Consider the following 6913-nt stretch of genomic DNA (forward strand, 5'->3'; position numbering starts at 1 on the left):
AAATGTACCCCTATGTGTAGCCACAAGGTAGGAAAGAATGACTTTGCTGACCATTTGCAGCCTTTTTTTCTCTTACACAGCCTCAACCGGGACCCTTAGGTGCCACACAAGAGATTAGTGTGCAAAATTAAGGCACATGATATTGGGGATAATGTATTGATGTGGATAGACAACTGACAGGAAACAAAGAGTGGGAATAAACGGGTCCTTTTCAGAATCGCAGGCAGTGACGAGTGGGGTGCCACAGGGTTCAGTGCTGGGACCCCAGCTATTTACAATATACATTCATGATTTAGACAAAGAAATTGAATGTAATATCTCCAAGTTTGCAGATGACACTAAGCTGGGTGGCAGTACAAGCTGTGAGGAGGATGCTAGGAGGCTGCAGGGGACTTGGATGGGTTAGGTGAATGGGCAAATACATGGCAGATGCAGTGTAATGTGGATAAGTGTGAGGTTATCCATTTTGGTGGCAAAAACAGGAAGGCAGATTATTATCTGTGTTGTGTATCTGTAAAGCATGCACTCCCATATTCTGCCACCATGGAGTGCATCCCCTGAAGTCCCAAGTGATCCCAGTATCCTTTGGGAGCACTGTATATAAGCCAGCCCCCAAGGCCTGTTCCTCATTCTGGAGTGTCTTAATAAAGACTGAGGTCACTGTTACTTTAATCTCCCTGTGTGCAGTCTCATCTGTGTTAGGAACACAGTAACTGGCGACGAGTATACGAATCCAACGCAAAGATGCAGCAAACTGTGGGCTTCCTGGAGAAGTTCTCGGAGGGTGAAGACTGGGAAGCCTATGTCGAATGGCTAGACCAGTACTTTGTAGTCAATGAGCTGGACGGAGAAGGAAGCGCTGAAAAAGGAGAGCGGTCCACCTCACGGTCTGCAGGGCACCGGCCTACAGCCTCATGAAGAATCTTCTGGCTCCAGTGAGTCAGATAAGTTGTATGAGGAGCTGTGTACACTGGTTCGGGAGCATTTTAACCCGAGGGAGAGCGTGCTGATGGCGAAGTATCGGTTCTACACATGCCAGTGATCTGAAGGTCAGGAAGTGGCGAGCTATGTCGCCGAGCTAAGGCGACTTGCAGGACAATATCAGTTTGATGGCTACCTGGAGCAAATGCCCAGAAACTTTTTTGTACTGGGCATTGGCCACGAGACCATCCTACGAAAACTTTTGACTGTAGACATACCGATCCTCAGGAAGGCCATTGCGATAGCACAGGCGTTTATGTCCACCAGTGATAACACCAAACAAATCTCTCAGCACACAAGTGCTAGCAATGTTCATAAATTAACTGGAACTGTGTCTGCGAGCAGAAATGTACAGGGCAGAAACCACGAGTTTGCAACTGCCAGCAAGCCTCAGGTGACCCAGATGACTCAGAGTCCGCAACAAAGGATGAATGCTTGGCAATTCACACCTTGTTGGCGTTGTGAAGGCTTCCATTCAGCCTATTCATGCCACTTCAAAGGGTATGTTTGCAAGAGCTGTGGAACAATGGGGCACCTCCAACAAGCTTACAGACGAGCTGCAAGCTCTGCAAAATGTGCTAACCACCATGTGGCAGAGGAAGATTGGTCCATGGTGGATCAAAGCAATTTCAAGCCTCAGAGAGAGGAGACAGATGCTGAAGTACACGGTGTGCACACATTTTCGACGAAATGTTCACCTATAATGCTAAATATAAAATTGAATGGCTTACCCATAGCCATGGAACTGGACACTGCCACTAGCCAATCCATCATGAGTAAAAAGATGTTTGAGAGACTGTGGTGCAACAAGGCACTCAGACCAGCCCTGAGCCCCATCCACACGAAACTGAGAACGTACACCAAAGAGCTTATCACTGTCCTGGGCAGCGCCATAGTCAAGGTCACCTACGAGGGCATGGTGCATGAACTGCCACTCTGGATTGTCCCGGGCGATGACCCCACACTGCTTGGAAAGAGCTGGCTGGGCAAAATCCGCTGGAACTGGGATGACATCCGAGCGCTATCACATGTCGATGAGGCCTCATATACCCAGGTTCTCAACAAATTTCCTTCCCTTTTTGAGCCCGGCATTGGAAACCTTTCCGGGGCAAAGGTACAGATCCACTTGGTCCCAGAGACACGACCCATTCACCACAAGGTGCGAGCGGTACCTCACATGATGAGGGAGAGAGTGGAAATCGAGCTGGACAGGCTGCAATGTGAGGGCATCATCTCCCCAGTGGAATTCAGCGAGTGGGCCAGCCCGATTGTTCCAGTACTCAAAAGTGATGGCACGGTCAGGATTTGCGGCGATTATAAAGTAACTATTAATCGTTTCTCACTACAGGACCAATACCCGCTACCTAAGGCAGACCTATTTGCGACGCTGGCAGGCGGCAAGACGTTCACCAAGCTCGACCTGACTTCGGCCTACATGATGCAGGAGTTGGAGGAGTCTTTGAAGGGCCTCACCTGCATCAACATGCACAAGGGACTGTTCATCTACAACAGATGCCCGTTTGGAATTCGGTCGGCTGCAGCGATCTTCCAGAGAAACATGGAGAGCCTACTCAAGTCGGTACCACACACGGTGGTTTTTCAGGACAATATATTGGTCACAGGTCGGGACACCGTCGAGCACCTACAAAACCTGGAGGAGGTCCTCCAGCAACTGGATCACGTAGGGCTGCAGCTGAAGAGGTCGAAATGCGTCTTCATGGCAACAGAAGTGGAGTTTTTGGGGAGAAAGATCGCAGCGGACAGCATTCGACCTACAGACACCAAGACAATCAGGAACCCGCCCAGGCCACAGAACGTCACGGAGCTGCGGTCATTCCTGGGACTCCTCAACTATTTTGGTAACTTCCTACTGGGGTTAAGCACCCTCTTAGAGCCCCCTACATGTGTTATTGTGTAAAGGTGAGAACTGGGTATTGGGAAAAAACTAAGTAATTGCTTTTGAGAAAGCAATTTTATGCTCCAACAAGCTGCTTGTATTGTATAACCCGTGTAAAAGACTTGTGCTAGCATGTGATGCGTCGTTGTACGGAGTCAGGTGTGTATTACAACAAGCTAACGTTGCGGGGAAGTTGCAACCTGTCGCCTATGCCTGCAGGAGCTTGTCTAAGGCCGAGAGGGCCTACAGCATGATTGAGAAAGAGACATTAGCATGTGTGTTCGGGGTTAAGAAAATGCACAAGTACCTGTTTGCCCTCAAATTTGAGCTGGAAACCGATCACAAGCCCCTCATACCCCTGTTCGCTGAAAACAAGGGGATAAATACTAATGCCTCAGCCCGCATACAAAGGTGGACACTCGCGCTATCAGCGTATAACTATACCATCCGCCACAGGCCAGGCATCGAGAACTGTGCGGGATGCTTTCAGTCGGCTACCATTGCCCACACGGGGGTGGAAATGGCGCAACCTGCAAACTTGTTGATGGTCATGGAAGCGTTTGAAAATGATAAATCACCTGTCACGGCCCAGCAGATTAGGACTTGAACCAGCCAAGATCCTCTGCTGTCCCTAGTAAAAAACTGTGTGCTGCATGGGAGCTGGGCCAGCATCCCCGTTGAAATGCAAGAGCTAATCAAGCCATTCCAGCGGCGAAAGGGCGAGCTGTCCATTCAGGCAGACTGCCTGTTGTGGGGTAACCGCGTAGTGCTACCCAAAAAGGGCAGGGAGACGTTCATCTCGGATCTCCACAGCACACACCCGGGTATAGTAATGATGAAAGCGATAGCCAGATCCCACGTGTGGTGGCCCGGTATCGACTCTGACTTAGAGTCCTGTGTATGGCAATACAGCGTGTGTGCTCAGTTGAGCAACGCGCCCAGAGAGGCACCATTAAGTTTGTGGTCCTCTTAGTCATAAACCAGCTGGTGGCCGCTATGCTGTGGTACCGGCTGGTCACTTTGATCCCTCCCCCTGTGTTTGTCGCCAAGATACAGAAGAAGCTGGTGGACTTCTTCTGGAACAACAGGAAGCACTGGGTCTCTGCCCCGGTCTTGAGTCTCCCGCTTAGGGAGGGCGGTCAGTCGTTGGTGTGCGTCAGCACCCAGCTCGCGATTTTCTGTCTTCAGACCCTGCAGAGATACCTTTACGTTGAGCCCCCTCCTAGGTGGTGTGCGCTGGCAACGTATTTCTTCCGCCAGCAGCACAGCCTCAACTACGACACGCAGCTCCTGTTTGTGAGCTTGGGGGGCGTCAGGACCGCCGTCCAGGGGCTGCCTGTCTTTTACCAGGAACTCATCAGGGTCTGGAACAAAGTCTCCACCAAGCGCAGCTCTCCACCGGCTGGAGTGGCGGCTGTCCTGCAGGAGCCGCTGCTCAGGAATCCATACCTCCATGACCGAGGTTTTATATGGCAGTCGGACGAGAGGGCTGTGGCTGATGAGGTGACCAGGGTCAGGGACCTGCTCGATGGCGGAGGAACGGGCTGGATGGCGCCAGACATGCTGGCACTGTGCCTAAATTCAGCCGACGTCCACCGCGCGGCCGATGCCATCGAGTCGCTAAAAACAGCTCTGGGCCCTGACTCCGTTAGGTGTGTCGAGGAGGCTCAAGCACGTGGGGAGATCCCGTCCGAACTGACCCCCGTCCGGACGGAATTCCTCATCGGCGCCAAACCCCGGAACCTCCCTCGGGAGCCGGCGCCTCACAACTTGAGCCGCCTCGGGGAAATCCCCTCCGTGCCTTTCAGTTCTGCGCGGAGAGGTTTTCTCTACGGGCTGCTCCTGCACACTCTCAGCCTTGCCATCCTCGTCTGCCGTCCGGACACGCCATGGCGTACCATCTTGCCGTCCGGAGGAGGCGGGGGTCCCTGATGGAGTGCACTCTATGCGGGAGTCCTCCCATTATTTATCAGGGACTTGGCTTGGAGGTTGGTGCACGGAGCAGTCCCGTGCAATAAATTTTTAAGCCGGTTCACGGGCTTGCAGGCTGCCTGCAATTTCTGCATGCTGGAAGAGTCCGTGTTCCATGTTTTTATGGAATGCGCGAGGTTGCAGCCCCTGTTCCATTATTTAAAGGGGCTGCTCCTCAATTTCTGGCTGCATTTCAGTCCCACACTCCTGATCTTTGGGCACCCTGTGCGGAGGGGAGCGGGTAGGTCCGAGGGCCTCCTCGTAGGACTACTCCTGGGCACGGCCAAGGGTGCCATCAGCCGGTCCAGGCAGCGGGCGGTCGAGGGGGTCGTTCAGCCTGACTGCCTGCCTCTCTTCCGTGCTTACATCCGGGCCAGGGTATCCCTCGAGATGGAGCATGCGGTGTCCACCGGTACGCTCGCGGCCTTCCGCGAGAGGTGGGCGCCGGAGGGACTGGAGTGCATCATCACCCCCGGCAACCAAATTTTAATTTGATTTTATATGTTTTAAAGTTTAATTTGTTTTAATTGCTGGGTTTTAGTGTCCCCCTCCCCTTTTTATAGGGGGCACTTGTAAAACTTATGATTTTAAAGCCAAAACAACACAAAAAAAAACCAAAAAACCCCCATAAAAACAAAAAAAAAAGAAAAAAAGGGCCTTGAAAAATGTTTGGAGTGTACCCCAGATTGGAGAGCACTTGACTTAACTGCTTTATTGGTATCCAACCAAAAGAGTTGTGGTCCTGGCCCTCCAGACCATGTTCGAGGATCCATGTCGACTATGCGGGCCCGTTTCTCGGTAAAATGTTCCTGGTGGTGGTGGTGGATGCTTTTTCAAAATGGATTGAATGTGAAATAATGTCGGAAAGCACCACCACCGCCACCATTGAAAGCCTGAGGGCCATGTTTACCACCCACGGCCTGCCTGACATACTGGTCAGTGACAACGGGCCATGTTTCACCAGTGCCAAATTTAAAGAATTCATGACCAGCAATGGGATCAAACATGTCACCTCGGCCCCGTTTAAACCAGCCTCCAATGGGCAGGCAGAGAGGGCAGTACAAACAATCAAACAGTGTCTTAAACGAGTCACAGGAGGCTCACTCCAAACCCGCCTGTCCTGAGTACTGCACAACTACCACACGAGACCGCACTCACTCACAGGGGTGCCCCGGCTGAGCTACTTATGAAAAGGACACTTAAAACCAGATCTCGCTGGTTCACCCTAACCTGCATGATCAGGTAGAGAGCAGACGGCAGCAACAAAATGTAAACGATGGTCGTGCCACTGTGTCACGGGAAATTGATCTGAATGATCCTGTGTATGTGCTAAACTATGGACATGGTCCCAAGTGGATCGCGGGCATGGTGATAGCTAAAGAAGGGAGTAGGGTGTTTGTAGTCAAACCAGACAATGGACAAATTTGCAGAAAGCACCTGGACCAAACGAGGCTGCAGTTCACAGACTGCCCTGAACAACCCACAGCAGACACCACCTTTTTCGAGCCCACAACACACACCCAAAGGATCAACGACCACCACCCCGGACCAGGAAATCGAACCCATCACGCCCAACAGCCCAGCAAGGCCAGGCTCACCTAGTAGCCCTGCAGGGCCAACAACACGCCAACCCAGCGAGGGCACAGCCAACACAGACATTTGTACCGAGGCGGTCCACCAGGAAAAGAAAGGCTCCCGACCGCCTCACCTTGTAAATAGTTTTCACTTTGACTTTGGCGGGGAGTGATGTTGTGTATCTGTAAAGCATGCACTCCCATGTTCCGCCACTGGGGAGTGCATCCCCTGAAGTCCCAAGGGATCCGAGCATCTCTTGGGAGCACTGTATATAAGCCGGCCCCTAAGGCCTGTTACTCACTCTGGAGTGTCTTAATAAAGACTGAGGTCACTGTCACTTTAGCCTCCCTGTGTGCAGTCTTATCTGTGTTAGGAACACAACAATCTGAATGGTGACAGATTATTAAAATGGGAGGTGCAACAAGACCTGGGTGTCATGGTACATCAGTCATTGAAGGTAGGCATGCAGGTACAGCAGGCAGTAAAGAA

This window comes from Pristiophorus japonicus, chromosome 21, assembly GCF_044704955.1.
Source record: "Pristiophorus japonicus isolate sPriJap1 chromosome 21, sPriJap1.hap1, whole genome shotgun sequence".
Taxonomy (NCBI): domain Eukaryota; kingdom Metazoa; phylum Chordata; class Chondrichthyes; family Pristiophoridae; genus Pristiophorus; species Pristiophorus japonicus.